At 37.5% G+C, this 22,254-nt stretch overlaps 1 protein-coding gene across 3 annotated transcripts in view; it reads right to left on the reverse strand.

The window, feature by feature from the left end:
* The window catches only part of PCGF5 (polycomb group ring finger 5), a 518,064-nt gene extending 497,085 nt beyond the window's left edge, over nt 1-20,979 (reverse strand). The window contains exon 1 of one of the 3 annotated variants that reach the window (XM_044056919.1): nt 20,612-20,979. The gene's annotated coding sequence lies outside the window, so the exon portion shown is untranslated. The remainder of the gene's footprint in view (nt 1-20,611) is intronic. The other 2 variants (XM_044056918.1, XM_044056917.1) reach the window with 2 other exon arrangements.
* Nucleotides 20,980-22,254: the final 1,275 nt, after the last annotated feature.

Here is a 22,254-nt window from a genome sequence, read left to right on the forward strand (position 1 = left end):
TTGACACTAGAAACAACCATAAGCATGTTACTGTCCCAATTACAAATATTCTCTTTGGTTAGAAAATTTTCAAAGCAAAATGGAGAGGCTGCATAATATGCTGCCCACAAATTAGAAGAAAAAGAATTTGCTAGGGTCATTTAAAAACAGTGTTGACAAATGGTTTGGTGAGAGGGTCTATGATCCAGTACTAACTGAGTACAAACTCCTCGGAAGTCAATAATAAGGTTATGAGTTTGATTTACACACTGAACACTCAGCATACACTGACAACTGCAAACTCAGTGCTATCACAGACACTTCTACTGATATCAGTATCCTAAAAGGACAGCGTTCGTTTCTAGGTCATTTTTTTCCTCCTGCCTGCTGATGATCGATCAAGGCATTACCAATCAAATTCATCCAACTTGTTCTTCCCAGTGGTGCGGGGGGGGGGACAAGAGTCATAATATAGATATCCACAACAGTTACCTGCGCCATTACCAGGATTCTGGCAGCAAGAGTTTTTATAGCCACAACCCCATGATGTCTAGGGGGTTGGACTACCCATGTGACCACAGTGATCTATTACACCATCACCCTTCTGACTGTAGACCCTTGTTCACTCATGAATGAAGGCTACCTCCAACTGATGGCTTGGTGGGCTGAAAGTTTGCCACCCCAAGATGTCAACTGCTCCTCTGATGACTGTAGCAGTTTCCCTTCCTGCGCCACTCATCCCCTCCACAGTACTGGCATGCATATCACCCCTCTTCTGAAGACACTATTAAGTGCCTGAGTTGCTAATGAAACTTAGGTCACCTGTCCTATAGTCAGGGTACTTGTAAAAAGGTCTGAACTACATTGTAACGAGTATTCGTATAGGGCAGTGCAGTGGTGCAGCGGTTAACGTTGTCACCTCACAGCGAGAGGTTCTCCGGTTTGATTCTTGGCTGGGGTGCTTTCTGTGTGGACTTTGCATGTTCTCCCTGTGTTCGCGTGGGTTTCCTCCGGGTACTCCGGTTTCCTCCCACATTCAAAAGACATGTATCTGGAGCATTTCTCCCCGGGCCTCCGCTGAAAACAGGCTCTGTGGAACCTAGTCGGACTTTCCCGGTCAACAAATGTTAAATTAAATTAAAAATTCTGACCAGAGACATAGACACAGTAAGGAGAAATGTAGCACACTATATCTTCTCACATGTGCTTCCCGTAAAATATAATACAACCTCCCCTCCCAAGCTAGATACTGTTATTAGGTTCTTGGTCAAATGAGAGTTTGTTGTTCAGGAATGTGACCATTACAAAAGCATGCTACCGGATTCAAACAGTCACTAAAGACATATGCTCCAGGTCTAAGGAAACCATTGACACCATCTGTTCATCCCTTATCAGGCCTATAACAGAATATGACACCCCATTTGGCATATAACTCTTCAAACATGCCACACAACCAGAGAAGCTGCAACATTTCCTAACCAAAAAAATTTCAGGTATAAAGAAAGATTTAGGGATATGCGACCTCTCCAACCTCCTACATGCTCCTACTGATAAGATAAATATCTGTCCACAAACACTTCCTACCTGGAATAAACTGCAACTTCACATCAGAATATGCTCCCAAGCTACATTTAAAAACAGTTCTGATGAGGGGATGAGACTCCATAAATCCACCCCAGGATGCATAGTCAGGCTCTTACAAACAGGATAAACAAAAAGATGAGCTTGCACTTGCTAGTATCCGAATAGCCAAACAGACTTTTTGCCTAATATGGACCTATAAACCTCCAACTTATTTCTCTAAATGTGACACTGCTAATGACATTATTCCACACAATTGTGCATCTCCCACACAAATTTCCTGCATTTAAGACCCTACTTAAGTGGTATAGTCTCATTTGTAATTTAGATTCATAGAACTCCATCTCCTTAAAAACGTTCCATTCCTCCTACTCAAAATCAATTTGGAGATGCCATGTTTCCTGATAAAGGCCCTCTACTATAAATAACCTTCGATTATTTTATGAGATTCTGATCACACTCTGTGAAAGCATCTGTTAACACCTTCCCACTTGCTGAACCTACACCTGAAACTCGGGTGTCAACTGATATACGATGAGTAGTCTTCTTTCATTTCAACTTGTTTTTTTTTTCCTTCTTATATTGACATCATAAAAACAGACTACTGCAACTTACAGAACACTTGTACTCGATTTGTACATAAGTACTTATTTGCATGTACTTACCTGGAAGGCTCTACTGGAGAGAACCCAATCTCAATGCAGATTCTAAGAGAAAAGCTCTAAACAGAAGCAACACATTAACAAAAATGTATATAAGTTACATTTCTGCTAATGGCCAAGAAAACTGTGTAGCTTCACCCACTTTTTCTCCATATAATGTATTTCTGTCTCTTAAGTAATCAGTCATGTCAAAGTAATCATCGCAATCCAAGTAAAAGGCAAAACATTTGTAGAACTGTTTTTTATACTTGCATCTTTCAAATATAATTTGCTATTTGCTCTCTCTACATCTAGTCTACACATTCTTTATTTCCAATATAATGTATAATGGATTTTTTTTGCATCTTCTTCAATTATGTAGATTTCAAGGCAATCTCCAGCCAATGTTTAGCACCCCCCCCCCCGGTCTGTATGGGTTTCCTCACACCACCTCCCCCAGAAATACTGTTTTACTGGCAGCACAAAACTGTGCCCGTATATATTGGATTTCACCTTCCCCAGGCCATAGCTGAAAAGGGTCAAAGAATAATCAATTAATTTATCTGGTTAAAAATTAATTTAATTAATTTCCTTTCATTTAATCAAAATTAAATTTGCTGTGGAGCATCTCCATGATCCTGTTCTGAAAATAGGTTATATCCAGTCAGAACTTTCCAGTTAAAATCACATCTGCATGCATACATAAGCAAGCATTTTCCTTTAATGTTTGCACTTTATGATATGCACTCCTATTGAAATAATATTAGCATCACTATCACCCTCCGCCTGAATCCTAATTCACTTGTTTCAGCACACCAGATTTGTTCACTCATGTCTTCCAGTTCTACCTCTCTCTCCACACATTTAGATTAGCTTTACCTGTGTAACAAAACCTCCTTCATACTCAATTTGCTGTTAATGATACTTAAAATCTACCACACACATTTGTTCCCTTTCACTTCCGATTTAAAACTTCAAAAGTACTATCTTTTTACGAGGGAAGACTAGAAGTGATAATTTGTGTCATGTTCAGCATATGTCTAGTCAGGTTCAAATGAGAATGTTAAATCAACATGTACATGGCACACCATCTAATGTGCAACAAAATGACCCCCATTCATTGAGGAAAAAAGCATGCTTTTAACAGTCCTGAAAAGAAAAAAAAACATGGCTCTATTGCCATTTAATACATTGGGAATATGACAAAGTCTCCTATTTTGCAAGTTTCACCAGTACTTTCAATTCCTTTAGCCTTGCCAAACTTTTTATTTTCACTGTCACTTTCTGTGTGACAGAAAATCTTTACATCTCTGATTCACAGCAACAGTTCTTAATTAGAAAAAACAAGTGCCTTTGTCTACTCAATAAGAAACTGCAAATAAATAAAACTCATTCGTGGTATAGTGTATTTTACAAACTCAAACCTAGCATTCTGTTCGACAGTTGTTCTGATTCAAAGGAAACACAACAGAATTCCATACACATGGTTCGGATTCCTCATTTACTTTTAAGCAAGACTCCGCAATTATTTTCACCACTGTTATCAGATCCTCTTGCTCCACTGAAACTTTTTAATCTTACAGCTGAGAATTCATGTGGTTCGTATCCTTGTATTTGAACCTTATTTTCACTCATTGTCTAAGTTTCCTGGAGATTTACTACCTCAAATGACTTAATAGAAATTATAAATTCGTTGTCCTGCAAATTCACTCCTGTTTTATCCCATGCCCAGATTTGACAAAAGCCTTAACATAATGTATATACGTGCATCATCAAATGTTTTCCCATAAATCATGTTGCATTTTTTGGTTGCTCCATCTGTCTACCTGCATTGTGCTCTAGCTCCATCTACCAACTTATTGTTCCTTAAATTGATTTTCATTGTGTGTCACAGTCTCAAAAATAAATGTGATCAAATTGTTTAAACATTAGGCATCCTCATTATCTGGCCTAGATAGAGATCAAACCCATATCTGTCCTTTTTATGACTTATGTTGTCACTGGCATATATGAGATGCCAACTCATGATTTCTTTCTCTGGTCTTTCTCTAATCCTCCCCGCGTTATTCTCGCACACTACTGAGGCACTGTCTTTAAATAGTCGGAAGATCATTAATTCCCCTCAATCTTTCCTCATCTGTTGCCTTTGGAGTTTTCCCTTCTCTATATTCCTTCTTCATCCTGATTATCCTGCATTCCTTGAAACTTTCAAAGGAGACCTCCCAAACATACAAATGGTAAGCCTGTTTACAGCCAGCTATATATTTTGTAAAACCTTACCAGTACAAAACTATCCATCCTCTCTTTCCCTTTGAGCTTTCAAATTATTGATAGAACAGTTTTCTCAAATACTAAGCTAATTAGATTTTTTAAAAGGACAGTTCGGTTATTTTTAATGTAACAACAGCCATGTTGATTTTTGTGAAAACCAGCTTGATAAAGATCACCTCAGCCACATCCTTAGCTTTCATCATGCCCTGTTTCCTTCTTATTACACTCTTCCCCAAGTTTTTCTTTGTTTCTGATACAATCGAGTAGCTTATACTTAGTGCATAATCTCCCTAATCTCTGCAGAGATTTTCCTTTCATTGTCCTCTACTATTACTTTTGTAATATCACTGGTCTTCTGTGGATCATATTTATCTATTTTTACTCAGTTTGTTCTCTGGTTGCTTGCTGTCTTTCCCCTCTGCCATCTTTATTGTTAATGGGCGTTCTCTCTTCTTTTCATTGCTTTAAGTTCCTTCATCCTTAACAGATATTTCTTCTATCCTCCATGCCAGACTTCTGATCTTATTATCCCCATCACTAATTTCAAGTCTACATCATCTTCTCTTCCTGAACTATATCTGGTTATTATCTACTCTCACAACTTTAACTTCATCTAGTTTTTATTAACTATTCTATCAGTCTATAATTATTAGCTATTCATCAATTAAATGGTAAAAAGCCGATCATGTTTTAAATATACTATTAATCCGTCAGACTGCAGATTTCCTTGTTACATGTTATTTGTTGCCTTTTTGACCTTTTTGCAAAGAGTCACAGTTTATGACCAGAAGTAACTACTTCATATACTGAACCAAAATCTTGACTACCTTCCATCTCCAAACTATATGTTAGTTCTTTTAAGTGGCCTTTCAGCAACTGTGGGGCAATATAGCCAAACTTCAGATGCCTATACTGGAATGCTCTCCTCTCCACGCTTTGCTTACCATTTCCCAAAACCCTTCTTCCCAATCTTTCTCTCCTTGCCTTTTCTCAGAGGAGGGTTTAACCCAACCAATATTTCTTATACAATTCTTTGATTTCTCCCTTAACTTCCCTTCTTCCAAAATGTTCTCGTGTCTATGCTAGCCATACAATGACTACCTTCATCTTACTCCAATCATATATTGATACTCTTATGCATACTTTGCGAAGTTAATATGCACCACTCAACTGACTTTCTAATTTCTTCCTATCTTCTCTAATCTTCATTCGTTTACTTTGCCTGCATTCATTCATTCACAGTGGTAATTTTAGGCATGTTTTCTTTACATGTGTAAATTCTGGTTTATTTTAATCTCTTTGCATATCAATGAAATTGTCATAACAATATCCTTATTCCACTGTCATTTACTAATCAGGATTTTTTTTTATAACTTTGATTAGCTAAAACACCTTAGCTAAAAATATACAAGAATAAGAGAACTTATAATGTTAGCCACGTTAGAGCAAATCAAATTTCTTTTCAACTAATGACAACTGTTATAATGAAGTAGGAACAGAGAGTTTAGAGGAAAGGAAAAATACCCTCTGGGAGCAGGGTACGAAAAACATGCAAGATTTTACTTCAGATATCAGATAATACAGACATCAATTATCTTTCCCATTACAGATAATATTAACATTAACACCTGCAGTGCTACTGATAAATTAGTAGACAGGAAATTTAGGTAGCTTTAAACAGCACTTACAATATGAATAATGTAAACAAAATCAAAATGTTGTTAACTGTAAAAAAAATACAACTGCTAACTATTTAAGATAGCTACTCAGATTAGAATTATTTTAGAAATAGGACAAGCTCCATAGGCGCAGCACAGCCAATACAAAACAGGAATTCCTTTCATATGTCAAATCTCATATATCATTCTCAGGACTTAACTTTCAGAAGAATACCAACTCATTTTACAATTTCTTCTTCTAGGAGGATGCCAATTTTCACAATTTCTTGTACTAGAATTAATGTCATATCAAGCCTTCCTGTCAAAGCTTGCATTTAATAAGGGATGCTAATGTCAGCAACTGGACAATTTGTACACTTTATCATGGCTAACAAAAGGTATTATTCTAACAAACTCCCACTTAAGACTTAAAACACCTACCAATATTAGATGTATTACAAGTTATCTTTCCTTTGGGCCAAACTGATACAACACAGACATACCCAAACATGCAAACTTAGTTTTGCAGTCAATTATTTCTGATATTACTAATGTATACCGAGTAATTACTACATTACTAGATGCTGTAAGAATTTCAAAGAAAAAAATATAATCAAGACCAAGAGAAGCATAAAACATAATATTTCTTAATTCACAAGATTCACATGATAATCACACTTCTTCTTCTTTCGGCTTTTCCTGGTTAGAGGTTGCCACAGCGGATGACCTGTCCACTCATGATTGGCAGTGGAGTTTTACAGTGTTGAGTTGCCAGCCCAACCTTCCACAGAAGGCACACACGCGCACTCACACCTAGGGCCAATTTAGAGCAAGTCCAAATACTCTCTCTGTACTTGGTTCCTTTTCTGTTCTGGAGAAAAATTCTCCAGTTCCCTCACATGGAGAGAAATTATCCTAATTCTAGTGGTGGATAGAACTATCCAGATGAATCTACCTCTTGAAAAGTGCTTAATTTTAAAATGAATAGAAATGAAATAAGCCTTCCTGATTTACAGTACATACTTCTAGATACAACTTGTGAAAACACAAATTCAATGTCCAAAAACAGAGAATAATGACAGTCCTGCATCAGATGTGTAAAAAAGTTCAGATATAGCTTACTAATGAAAAAAACAGCAGCAAAATGATACTTTCCACTGGTTAAATTACAGTGACTACTAAAAAGAAAATTCCACTCTATGAAATTAATTCCAGCCCCAGAAATAAAAAAGGGAGTCAGTAAAACACAAATCAAAACGTTAGTTCATTATTCAGTTAAGATAATTGTCACAAGTGCTGTACCGTTGGTACTGTTAAATCAAGCTGGTTACATTTTATTATTAATATTTAACTGAATATAAAGACATGCAGTAGGTGGACTGTACACTCTACATTGTCCATAAGTGTGAGTGCCTGTGACACTGTGTCGTGTGTGAGAATTGCTGCTGCTGGGCTAGCCACCCAGCGGTGTAAACCTTGGCTCTAGATGACTGTCACTGTTGAAGTGACACCCTGACACCATGTGCAAAATGGGAAAAGGAGTTGTGGGTGGATGGATATGAAAAGCAGTCTTCTCCAACTCTTAAATGTGCAAACATTAATGGTTACCAAAAAAAAGTACTGCATATGCATGGCAGACAGCATCACATTTTAAAATTCATGTTGCATTATTAGCGGTAGTCTTTCCAAGAAAACAATTAACTTGTAAGTTAAGATTTAATTAGTGGAACATTCCTTCCAATGTCACACAAGCTTTAGGTAATATAAAACAGCAGAAACTCGTAGTGGACTACATCTGTTGCAACTCTTTCTCTTAAAATTCAAGGTTAATTAATGGCAAAAATCTTCTTTCCGCAAAAGGTTGAAGAGTATTAAGTGAAAGCAACAAAGTAAATAAAACAGTACCATGTTTGCTACCAAACTTCAATATTAAGAAAAAAAACACCAAAATGAATGCACCACTTGGGTATTAACTGCATTTGCCATGAGCTGGCAAGAGTGGTTTTCATGCATTTACTAAAGACACAAACTACTGACATTGTCTTTGATGCGGATTTTAAATATATTATCCTAGCCTGCAGTGACCACTCTGGAAACCTTTCTCTCTACAACAAGCAAAATGACTACAAACCAGAAGTCGCAAATACATTTTTTAAGTGCTGTACACTCGCATGCTAATACCTTCCCAGAAAATACTGTACCTTGAGAAAACAAAGTTGCACAGCTTAGGAGCTAAATGAAAACTGCACAGATCAAAGCTTCACCTTTTTATAAATTATCGACTGAACTGTCTGATCAGAAATGAAAGCTTGCATTGTCAGTGCAACAGCAGCTGCAAATTCAGCTCCCTCCATGTGTACACCCCAAACTAGCTCAAGTGACTGCCCAATGGCTACAGTCGGGAAATTTCTCGAAAGGTATTTTACCAGCTTGATTGAAAAAAGAGCAAAAAAACATAAGCAGCAGTAAACAAAGATAAAAAACTCAAATCTAACAATGTGAAAAGAAGAAATTAAGAACAGCACAGCCCCTTTCACAACTTTCAGGCTCAGAATTTTAGACATTACCTTCTTTCAAAGTCAGAAAACAACCCCCCCCCCTACAAGTTATAGCATCTGCATAACTCTCTAAATCCTGATTGTAAGTAAGCATCATTAGAAAAAATATATATATTTCAAATACCTAAATCCCAGCCTCACAGAAGTATTTTCTTACTGAAACGCATTGTATTGCATTGTTCTTCTCACACATCAAAACTAAATCAAATAATAATACAAACATTAAAAGAAGAATTATCAAACTGAATCACAGTAACTAAACATATACAAACACCAACCCGTCATAAGCTCAGATCTCAAATTATATTTCATAAAACATTTGTCAATGACCTCTTTTTGTCATGGATGTTACAGAGAACGAATGTTATGGGATTGTGGAAGAATTAAACAAACTTTCTGACTATTTTCAGTTCACCTTAGGCAGAGCTGGGTTGAATATCCATTTCCTAGATGTGACCTTGCACTGGAATTTATTAAACAGGAGAATTGACAGTAAAGTTTATAGGGAAAAAAAAACATTCTCAAATAACCACTTGCACTTCCCTGACTTTATGAAGAAAAACGTCCTGAGAGGACAGCTTGTTAGGACCTCCAGGATCACCACCTTCGACAGCGAATATCAGAAAGTGCTATTTAATATTATTTCAATGCTTATGCAGAGGGGTTATAATTATGAATTTTTGTATAAGGTGACTGAGGAAGTAAGAAGTAAAACAGCATTTTAATTAAGACCCAGTTGCTGGAAAGCCATAACAAAATGTCCTAGTATGAAACTAATGGGGTGACTAATGACAGACCAAGGTTAACAGTGATCCAGCCTTTATGCTGGATATGTCTGTGGATAGTAAAGTCATAAGTGAAGTTATTAGTAACACTTGGAACGTTTTGGATGGAAAAACATGTGTGTTTCAAGACATAGGAAAAGAACCAAATTTTGTGTATAAAAGGTATAACTGTTTCAAAAATATGTTAGAGAGAGACAAAACAGATATAGAACCCCTATTCACTATTAAGAATAAGATGATGCATATACCTGTGGAACATGTAAGGTTTGCAGGTTTATTTATGAAAGTTCCTTTCATTACTTGAAACCATCTACATTATACTATACAGATCACTGGTAGATACACTTGTAAATCCATAGGGGTAGCATATATAGGAACGTGTTCTGGTTGCCAAGCATTTTATATACGCATGACCACTCGTAGCTTGGAAAAAACTTTTATGAAATTTGGTGCCTTAAATTTTAACCGAATGTTAATTTGAACTGAATGGTCATTAGGGTGTTGAGGTTTTAAAATACTGCGTATTATCAAGTAAGTATGGTTTTCTGAAGAAGTCCTTCTTCACAAAAGCGTATTATTAAGTTTGATGCTGAAGGCAAGTATTGTTTTATTCCACTACCCATATTCATATTCAATCATTTAATTATTCACACATCTTAAGGCCAACAGTTATATTTTAGGCTCCCTAGTTAAATGCCATAACTCAGACTGCAGATTTTGAAAACAACAAAAAAAGAAAATACAGAGTAGCGAATATCAAACATCACTCTTCTCCTTTAAACTTCTTTTTTGTAGGGGCAAACCCTCCTCCACCCCCAATGAGGGCAGTAGGCAAGCCCCGCAAACACACCTGAAGTTATACATACCAACTCCAAGGTTGCGTTACCGTGGAGGAAAGTGAATATTCCAAAACACTGCAATCTCAAACTTAGCATAAATTTCCTGTCTTTCCGTCTCCACATGTCAGGACTATGCAATCTGAGTGCCAACATTTGAAATGGTTACCATATTTTATCTTCATAGGTTCATAGGTAGGTACTAGGCTATCGGCCCTGGGGCCTATACAAGCCCGGCCAAAAAGGTACCCTGGCTTTTGCCACCCAAGAAAATTATTTTCCTGTGTCACTGTCGTGCAGAGCCACAGAGGTGATCCCCGGGGTGAATTTCCCATTTCCCATCCAATCATCAAGATTTTTCTTGGTGTGCTAATGAGGAGCTTTGTTTGATATAGATAGGTAGTTTATTCCAGAGTATGGGAAGTCTCTGGGACATGAATCTATCACTCCGGCATGTTCTGTTTATTGTGGTGACAAGGTTTAGGTCCCTAGAGCATGTAGCTTGGAAGGATTGGGATTTCTTTAAGTGGAGCATGTCCAACAGCTCTGGGTTTGACATAGCTTTGTATGTTAGGCAGAGATCACCTCTGAGTAGACGATATGCGACGGAGTAAAGCTGGAGTTTTTTGAGACGGTCTGCGTAGGGCATCTGTTTGAGGCCGGTAATCCTCGTTGTGAGGTATTTCTGCGGCCTTTCCTGTTGTTGTAGATGTCTTGTGAGGTACATACCAAAAGGGGCATTGTACTCTATAATGGGTCTAATGAGTGATGAGTAGAGGGGAACAATGACCTCTTTTTTTCTGGATGAGAAACCTTTTGTGATGAGGTGTGCCATGTAGAAGGATTTCCTGACTACTGTAGCGATGTGATTATCAAAGGAGAGACTACTGTCCCCCTGTGTCCCAAGGTCTCTTATCACACTTTCGGTGTTAAGTATACTACCGCCTATGTGGTAGTTCATGGGTACAGAGTTTTTACCACTTTTTGGCATTGAGCTTGAGGCCATGGCTTTGACCCCAGGCATCTGTCTCAGTGAGGCCCTTTTGTAGGATGTCCACATCGTTAGGAGTTTCGATTATGGCTCCTAGTTTGCAGTCATCTATCAGTCATAAACACTTTATCATATATTAAACTTTAAATCTAGTTTTTCTTTTTCATTTTTAATGCCTGCTTCTAACTCATCAGTAATCTGGTTCTCTCTTACTGTCAAACCACATCTGCAGAAGTTACTACAACTAGAAAGTTTATCTTTTCGTTTACATAAAAAAATGAGTTTGTCTAATCGACTGTTTAACTTCCTTTACCAACTTACTTGTGTAATAAGAGAGACCTTAAAGTGCATCCTCCCTTGATATCCTTTTCTGTTTTTATACTTACTCTCTAACCAACCATTTGTATCAAGCCTTTGTATCGACTTCCCACATACTTCCTGTAAAATATGCTACATTTCTAATTTCGTGTATGACATCATACATGTCTGATGCACAGTGCAGTGTCACCAGTAAGCACCCATACTGCAGAATCAAATACTTCATCTACAGTTATACTTACTACAAAGCCCTATATATTTCTCACAACTTCCTCCACCATTTACTTCTCCCAGTGCAACAAATTTCTAACATCCTTTTTTTCCAATACCCTATTTTTTTTTCAAACCTTTAATACTTATTTATTTTCCAGCCTTCCTTGTATTAATAATACCTTACAATCCATTCTTACCAAGGATGTAGGTCTTCAACTCACCAACAAGTTTTCATCGCCTTCCTTTTCAGGAACTCAGTACAATAGAACCTGTACTTAACCACTCCTTCCCTTATTGTATTTTATATAACTATCTGTTAAAATCTCTTCTAACGTCTGTTTGGCTCTATACTCATCTTCCTCAAAAGTACATACGACAGCCATTTATGGAATAGTATTTTTATTACTACTGTCTTTCAGCTTTTCCCGGTTAGAGGTCGCCACAGCAGAACTCCATTCTGCTGACTGGCAGTGGATTTTTATGGTGCCAGCCTGACATCCAGCCTTCAAAGGCTGCATACCTATTCACCCACCTACCTGCATGTCTTTAAACATCACTCGACCACGAGGAGGACATGCAGACTCCACACAGAAGGCACTCCAACCGAGAATCAAACCGGAGAACCTCTTACTGTGAGGCAACAACACTAACCGCTGCACCACCGCAGCCTATATTCCTTTCCATAATTCCTCCTCTAATTCTAGTATTGCATTTTTTTCTCCCTTCCTCTATTTTAACAACTTTCCTTCCTACCTTTCCTAAAGTATAGCTCTTCCCTTCTTTTTCTCTTCTATTATTAATTTATTACAATTTTCATAAACTGACTCTAATCTTTCCTCTTTTCACAAAATGCTGAACACGCATACTCTTCCTTACTTTGACAATTACATCTGAGTTTCCCATTTTGTTTTTTTATATAAAAGTCAGTCTGAGCTTACTTCAAATCATTCTATTATCCTTATATCCATAGCATTTCCATTTTCCATCCATCCTATTGTATACAATCATGTGCCTTTTATTTACTAAATGACTCAAAATTCCTGATCTTGTTGATCAGGTCTATCCACATTCCACCCAAATGTTATTAGATTTGCAGATCCAGATGATCTTTCCACGGTCTTTTAAACAATGTCCGGTCTCTTCTGCCATACAACACTCGTGTCTAAACCTTAAACGTTCTTTTTCCTTTTTTCTCCTCTTACTTCCTTTTTGTGATCTAAGAAAATCCATTGTCCATACTACTGTCATTCATTTCTAATCCTAAGCAGCAACCAAAAATCTATTTCTTAAACTCACTTTTCGGAAACTTCTTTTATTTGCAACACAGTTCAAGTTGTTTAATATCTATGACATCTTCACTCGCATCTATGTCCATTTATCTTCCCCTATTCTTATACTGTAATTAAAATCACCTACACATAAAAAAATGTTTGTTTATATTTATGAAGCTGTTCAAATTGTTAAAAAAACACTCAACTTTGCCTCTGCCTGAACATTCAAATTTCAGTAGGGTTATATCTACCCTTTAAACTTACAATTCACATAAATTATCCATTCTTCTTTCATAAATTCTCAATGCGATTTTTTTATCTGACTATCCAGAGTCACCCAAACCACAACTCTCATAACTCCAGAACGCCTTCCTTATCCAAAAGGAAATAGCAATTTCCCTTAAAATGTGCCTCTTTCATTTGTGAAAAAAAATGATGTACCTGATGGAAAACAAACAAATTAAGTCAGTACGTTCCTGAATCCAGCATATCACTGCATACTTTTTGCCTTAATTTTAAACTGCTGATATTTATTAACACAATTTTTATCCAGGGTTATTTTTTTTGTAATAACTTAGTGTTTCTTTTCTTTGCATTTTTTCTTACTCCCTGACCTACTGCCATTCCTCCTCCTCTAATTTCCATCTATTATGTCTCCTTTCCTCTTACTATAATTTTAGAATTTAAGGTACTTGGAACTGGTTATATTTGTTTCAGTTCCCAGTTCCAACTACTGCGAATCTTATTCCGCGTGTATTCTCATCTATTTCATTTTCTACATCGCATTTTCTTCTTTGTCTCTTACAACCCCATTTTATGTACAATAACGTGTTTTGTGTTTCTTTCAGCTCATTTGCAGTCTAATATCTAAATCTGACCAACAATGGCATATATTTCCAATGAAAATGTTCTCTGCCTGTATAATGTGCAGAAAGAACTCTTTTCACAATTCCAAAGTATTTTTTCACTTTGACAAATACAGCATTTGACACAGACTGTCCCTGGTACCTGAAAATCCCTCTGCAGCCTTTAACAATTACCATATTTTCAATACAGAACTATTTATATACCTGCAATATCTCCACTACTAGATGACACCCCAATCAGTCCATATCCCACTCATCCATAATGTTGCAAACAAAATCTCACAGAACAACATGTACTTTCACATAATTCTCAAACATCATTTTCCCAGATGGTCTCTGTTTTGAAAACTTGTACATTATCAGCTTTTATTTAGATGTCTTCATAATAAAAGTCTCCTCATGGAGCCTCTCCTGTTATATTTTCCAACTGATCCATGCATTTCTAACCGTCTCCCTCTCTCTTCTGAATGCAAACATCATAAGTGAGTTATCTTGCAACACAATTTACAAGACATGTTTGCTGAAATGCTAATTCTAATGGGTTCAACAACTGATTCTACAGAAGGTACCTATCCAGTTCCACTTTCTCTCATATTACATAAAAAGAAATTATGTTCCTCCTCAGATACACTGCAGTAATCAGTATGCCTTTGGCTCCAATGGTAGCAAAAGAAAGTTTGTATGATTCTCCCTTTTTTAGAACCTGGCTTCTCGGAAACACTTGCACATGTCTGTCCCTGACGGCATATTCTCTCCAGTCTCTTCCCAATAATGTTTACACCTTTCCAAACCAGATTCAGCATTTCCTTCTGTTTTACGTGTCCCATTATTTTAAACCATAGCGTTTAATTTATGTTGCATGCAACTCCCAAATGATTTACCAACTCCTTCAACTTCTCTATAGGCAAACCAACAACTGCAAATATAATAACATTATAGCATTTCTCCATGTTAACAATATCCATATATTTTGGAAATCCCTATTTCTTTACAGAGGAAATGCCACTACAGTGCCTCTCAAAATGAGTATGGACATTTTGTTGGGTCTTACATAAACGGGTCAATATTATATTCTTGAAAGCCGAAAATTTTGAATCTGACAATGTCGACACGAGGATATCAAACGCTCAGAATCTCGAGCATGTAAATGGAAATCTCCATAAGGGGAGATTTCCATTTACTTCAATGTAGTGTGGTCTCGGAGTTGGTATATTTAAGTAGCGGGGGTGTGGGTATGCAGGGGGGCTTGCCCCCCTACTTAAACCCGTTAGGGTACTTTTTATCTTTTTATAGGGTCGATGTTTGAAGACATCGACCATATGGTATCAATCATATGTTGTTCAATGTTTTCAAATGTCGATCTTATAATATAGACCCACATAAACACCCCCTACGTAGTTTAAATACATCTAGTGGGAACTAACGTAATCAACAAAAAGTAAATAAAGAGTGGGACATTTTGGATATTACTGTTTACAAAAGCAGCCAATGTCATTTCAAAGAATTAAAAAAAAGCTCTGGCTATGTGCTACTGTTTTTTAATGCACACAAGCATGCAGTATGGAATGATCTCAACTGATGCTCCACTGTGCTTTAAAACAAGAAAGAAAACCATTCAAAGCTGTCAATCCTGCCAAAAAAAATGAACCGAAGACTTCATTAAAAACTCTCTTGAGGTACTACGTATAAACAACTAAATAAATCAAAATTACTCACTCTAAAACTATTTCAAAGTGCAGTGCTTACCAATTAAAATAAAAGCTTCATTGCCTTTCTTACTAAATGTAGAGGCAACAATGTCCAGAATTCAACATGAACAATTAGTGAAAAAAAGAGTATTTGTCTAATGTATGAAATGAAAGGCTAGTATGGAAGCTGAATGGTTTATAGTGATTTCTTTTTGAAATATTCATCACTAACCTATTTACAGCCCCATATCTACAGCAATGTTTCAAAGGAAAAAGAAACAATTTGTTTTATGTGGGAGCTGTACTCCCTAAACTTACTCAACTTAAAAATATAGCTGATGTCACTGTACCTGAAGCAAACCTACAGGCAGCAGAGGCAGCAACCCAGGTCTAGAGTCAACTCAGCCATTTTTGACAAAGCTGCTGTGAACTAAAAATAATCAGTTTGTTTTTACATAACTATCCAAATATTCCAACCTACAACAACAATGAAACAGCATTTCAGACAGGAAAGTTAAAGAAAATATAAAAACTGTGTGATGCACCGGTTGAAATACTCTTCAAGATCTCTTATAGCAAGTTTCCATGCAAATTGTTCTACTTTTTGACTTATGCCTAGTCAGAAACAATAAACCTCTTGGAGTTATAACACTTTACACTCCAATCTCAAATTCTGGGGAAGAAAGCAGGTTAGACCCTATAATAGTAAACAGTGTGAAAATCTATTTAAATAAACTTGATATAAGATGTCCTGCTCAAACTATGATAGTGCTGCCTTCAAACTAACTTGAGTCAAAATGTCTTGCAAAACTGTGCCATCAAATTCAATCCAAGACACAAAGACTACTGTAATTTCTGGGATTAGAATGACCCTAGGAAGAGAGCACTCTGTGACAAAATGAAATCTGATATAACAAAGATGAAAAATTTGCACACATCACAAGAGGGCCAGCAGAGCATTATCTGCTTCATACCAGACCAAGCTAAAAAACACAGCTTTAACTAATCAAACACTTAGATCAGTGGTTCTCATGTAGTAAGTCGAGCCTCCATAGTAAGGCCAAGCATTGTTTCAGGAGGGGTCCAGTCAAATCTACAAATACTGTGCATCTATTCATGGTACGACACTAGGCTAAACGCAGAAGGATGACAGTCAAGGAATACGTGTTTAATTTAAATCTACAGCAGATTCCTTCATTATACCAAAGCTTAAGAATTTCAAGTGCGTGTGCATTTCGTAGAGGGGGTCAAGGTGTTCCCATACAATTATGCATGTGGTTTTTAATACAGCAAGAGTTTTTTGACATCTAGGGGAGCCTCGGTGCTTAATGGAGGCTTACTGTAAAAAAATAAATAAATAAATAAAACAAAAGCCTGACAACCATTAACCTACCTACCACCGCTAAACACTAATTACAGAGATACATTGGAAAGAATAATCCACAACAATATTATTATGCACCAATAATGCTGTATCTGAAAATAAACCCACAGAAAAAATATTAAACAGTATGGTTAGAGTTACAAAGGTAAAGCAGCACACATCCAGGAAGTACAATTCAGGATTACAAAAAAAAGTCACTAAAATCTCCAAAATTCACAATAAACCACAGCGTTCTTGTTCTCTCAAGTGTACCTTTCAAGCATCCTCAATATTCAACAATGCTCTTTATGCTTGTTCAATTGTTATTCATTCATTTACTATCTGTATGTAGGTTGGTCCGCTGACCTTTTTCAGCCACAATCTGGGCTCAGTGAGAAGCAGTACACATATAATATAAAACTCATAATAAGCATGAAAAAATGATGCATAATTAGTAAAAATGAAGTCACACCATGAAGAGTCTTGAGTACAACAACAATTACATGTAAGAGTTACAGCCATACATATAACACACAAACACATCAGTTAATATTTGGAGCAACCCAAACATTCAGGTACAAACAGACTGATATGTCCAGTCTTGAACCGTTACCTGGCATTAGCCATTAACCATACTCTTTTCCACCAAAAATCTTTGACTTTTGGGGAGAAACTGTACATTATAATACATAAATAATGGCAACCAATACATTTACAGACTTCTTTTACTTCATAAGACGCACGTTAGTTCAAACTGTCTTAGCCTATCAATTTTCTAATTCCCTGATTAGTGGTCTTTCCCCTTTATTTTGGCTTAACCCTGATTCTGAATGTAAGAGGTTGATATCTATCCTTTCAAGTAGTGTAAAAATCAAAGACCATAAACATTTCTGGCAGTAAAGAAATATACCCTGCTGTGATCCACAAAGAAAGAATACATTTTCTTTACAGAACATCAATGGTCTATCTCAATAAGGAACACAACCTCTCATAGTGAGGAACAAATGGACAAAATGGGGAACACTTATTAAAAACTTTTGAAAACATCATCTAGGAACCTCATACAATGGTTAAATGTGTTACTTTATAATTAAAAAGTTATTTGTGATGAATTAATATAATTCCATACTATTTACAATGGATTTAAGTTAAAAAAAATCTAACACTAAATGTATTACAAATCCTTTTAATATGGAACCGTAAGGAACACAAGACTTTTTAAGATATGAAATGAATAACCTTATTCCTAATGAGGTACACTTGACAGGTATGTTCTAGATGAAGACAATCTTCAAGGCAGCAGGAAGAACTGGGCATGTATGTTGTTGTAAATGGCTACTTTTCAAGATGCCATTTTCTCAACTAATCGCAAAACCAAGTGTCAAAACAGAACGGTTTCACAAACACTTACCTGAGATTCATTCTAATTTCGTCATTGTAAACATCAAACCATTTCTTTTATCAGCAACGGAAATAAAAATACATTTTTTTTCTTTCCAGAAGGAATGGAAACAGCTCATGCAGTACTTTACTAAGTTGTAAAATAAATTATTGAGGCATGATGCTAGGACAACCTAGCATATCTCTTAACTGTCCTTTACTTTCAGGGACATACCTGCATTTGACTCATGTTTTAGCTCTATCTGTTCCTCTTAATCCCTCCTACAATTGGTGACTTTTGGGGAAAAGATAGTGAATTACACTTGACAATAATTAGAGATCCATACTTATTTTACTTCAGAAATGTACATTAATTCACATTCTCTTATCCAATCAATGTCTCAAGTTACTAATACTAGCATTTCATAAGTATCACTGATTGTCCCTGTTATTGTTGAGATTTGACCCTGATTCGTTGAGAGCTATGCAGCCCAGCAATGGCAAATTAAAAAGTTCTGAGATGAACAACAATACCCAGCTTATTAATGGTTGAGCCACAGCAAAAGGTGCTGCAGCCCTCCCCCACCCTTGATTCTCACGTCATGTGCTACAATGTAACGAAGGATGGAACTGCGGGGTCGGGAGAGAGAGAGTGCAACTCAAATACTGATACCTGACAACAGCTACCTACTAGCATTAAGGAAGGCAGCATTTAGTGCCTTAAGAAACACTGCCCTAGACCTAAAGAGTAGCTAGATTTCCCGGAGTCCATCACTGCTTTTTGGGAGCCGCGCAATCTCTCTCATGCGAGTCTTATAATTGGTGAAACCTAAACGTAAGTGATGCTAGTCAGTCAAATGTGCATTACCGAGCCCTACACATCTATGCCAGCTGACATATAAAATGTGCTAGACAAGGCACCATAGCAAAAGTATTTACGTTGACCTAAACAAAACAACACGGGCATCATGAGGTTGTCTGTATTCAAGTGATTAAAATGCAAATCTGACAGTTAAATAAACTCAAAATCTGCTACACAGTAGAGCAAGTTATCGAAAAATGGTTCTTGATATCATATCGAGAACTGCCAGCATCCCTTAGAATCAACATTTGCCTTCACTGGTTAGACTAAATGAATAAATGCTATGCAGAGTAAACCATTTATACCCACTTCATTAAAACTGCTCAGTAAAATTGTATAAGATCTTCTGTAAGGATCATATATGGGACACAAAAACACTGTGCAACGATTGTGTATGTGCGGTGCTTTACTTCCAAGTTACTGCTAAAATGCAATGCAATATAAAATGTATACAATTACTGAAATGTGTCAAAATCACAATTCTAAGGGGGTGCAGATCATATTCTGCGTTGTTTTGCCTCATTACGGTAACACTGCCACCACCAAGCTGGAGTCACAAGTCTGGGTTTTATATTCACTTTTCAGAAGAGCTACATAGTCAGCAGCTGCAGTTGTGCAGCAAACTTTCACTAGAGAGGAAAAAAGAAGCGAAGGGGAGGAGCGGATCGATTATTGCCAGAGGGACGAGCAAAAGAAAACGTAAGTTATAAGAATCCTGCACACCCCCGCGTGCCCAAGAGGCCAAAATTGCCGACACGTGCGAGAAGGTAAACGTCAGTTTCACTCGCGCTCCACTCCGCCTCCAGGAGATCACGTTCCGGTGCTCGTGGCTATTTACAGGTGTGTTCCCGTGCCCTGCACAGTGCCCGTCCACAAAAAAATGCTAGAAAAATCTGCCAACAACTGCGCACCAAGAAAATGAAACCTACAGCTCAGTCCAGACAAACACCGAGTTGCACCCTCTGCCCCCTCATGAGATGGGAGTCACAACCGTCACAGCCTGCATCAGCCCCTTAAAACAGGTTTGTGGACTGTGAGAAAGCCACAACATGAACTGATCACTTAGCATGGCACTGAAACCCCACAAGAGCACCCCGCCTGTAGAATTCAAATAATTCCAAAAAGTGCCCTGACACTTTCTTGTGACTTTACTAGGAAAACAAATCTTCTCCTCTGCTAAATGAATAAGGTCACACTTCCATGCCTGGCAACTTGATGACATATGAGCACAGTTTTACCACCCACCCCGTATCCGGAAGAGGAAAAAACTTTACTGCCATCCTTGTGGTTACGCTACAAAATTCAACTCAGCTGCCAATCGCCCATTTTTTGGTAAATCGCTTCCCTTACCTTACCCTTTCAGGAGGAGAAGGAGGAGGCCATGGTCATAGTGTTTGTGTTGGCAATCGCTTACTACAGATCGGAGTAGTTTTCTTTTTTTTGTTTTTTTTTTTTTTTAAGTGTTGAAGGAGGAGGATGTGTACTAGGAAAGCGAATACGGAACTAGCACAGTCGGCTGTGCTACCGAGAGGGGCGGAGAAGCTTTCGCAGCGCTTGTTTACGCATTGCTGCCTTATTCATTCCTCAGCACTGAGCTGCTGATTGGCCACAAACTAGGACGCAGTGTTTCAATTACTGCCAAGGCCGGAGGAATCAACAGCCCCGCTCTACCAGCGGCATGCATTCAAGGTGCACTGTCTGGGGGCGGAGAGGCTGCCCTTCTCCTCCCCATTCAAGTTAGTGTAGTAACAAATCACACTACTTAATAAGGGGTGGCCACAGTTTGTTATGTGCGCGTGCGTGTTTCAAGTGCGCACGCGCAGAACTCAGACACGACCCCCCCCCAAAAAAAAACAGCTAGAGTACACTACTACTGCGTATGGAGTAGTAGTGATATTCATCGTAACTTTAGGATTTGACGTGGTAGCTCTCCAAATGTTATCATTTGTTACATTTCCGGCTCATTACCAGCCAGCTGTTTTATTGCATGTGCAATACAAAAGTTAAACGCAGACAGGTTTCTGTAATGCATATATGACTGTACCACAACGGAGCCCAGATGTTGCAGTTCCACACTCCTGTATAAAGCCAGAACCCATTTACAATGATTTGAGTATTTTGAGAGGAAGGCTCCCCAGCCCCCACAGTCAGAAGGTGCTCCATCTAGAAAAGTTGTAACACTTGCAAGCTGAAATACATATATATATATATATATATATATATATATATATATATATACACACACACGCATGGACGCACACACACTCACACGCTGTTCCCTTCTGGCCCGTTATTGTAACGTTTACTCCACATTCCCGAATTTAAGGCGGAGCTGCACTATATTCTCCAGACCACAGGCAGTGTGCGTAACTCTCAACTGCCCAGATTTTTCCATAATGTCCAGATCTCTGCCTCATAATTTTGCTTTGTTTTTCATAAAATTTGCGGTTTTCTAGCAGATCGTTGATGCATGAAGTAAATAAGTAATGACATAGATTTGAGTTTCCGACTTTATCTCCTTTGGAAAATGCATGTTAACCCAAAACATGTTATCCTGTCAATTTTCAAGTTTATAAGAGCAATAGTTAAAATGTCCAGATTTTTGAGGCTTTTGCCCCCCCCCCTTTTTTTTCTGGCTTTGTCCAGATTTTTTGTGCTAAGAAGTTGAGAGGTATGGCAGTCTGCCTTGCTTAAAGCCCATTACTAGCGAAGCAAAATGAAAACTGCTTATGCAATGTTCTCTATCGTATCTTCAAAAAATTGCCATTAAGCCACTTCCTTACATTCTAAGCCTGAATGCCAATAAGTTGTCCAGGAATGACATCTTGTGAACTCTGACAATGTCACTGGCCAGTTTGATGCCTTCATGAGATATTGCATAGGAAGTGTCATACTGAGTATATCATTCTCTCCAGGCTGCCCAACATTCTGAAAACATGCCCCCCACCTTTTGTTACTTATTTTTGTTATAAGGTACCATTTGAATGGTGAAT

This window comes from Protopterus annectens, chromosome 14.part0 (assembly GCF_019279795.1).
Source record: "Protopterus annectens isolate FY-2018-M chromosome 14.part0, PAN1.0, whole genome shotgun sequence".
In the NCBI taxonomy this organism is placed as follows: domain Eukaryota; kingdom Metazoa; phylum Chordata; order Ceratodontiformes; family Protopteridae; genus Protopterus; species Protopterus annectens.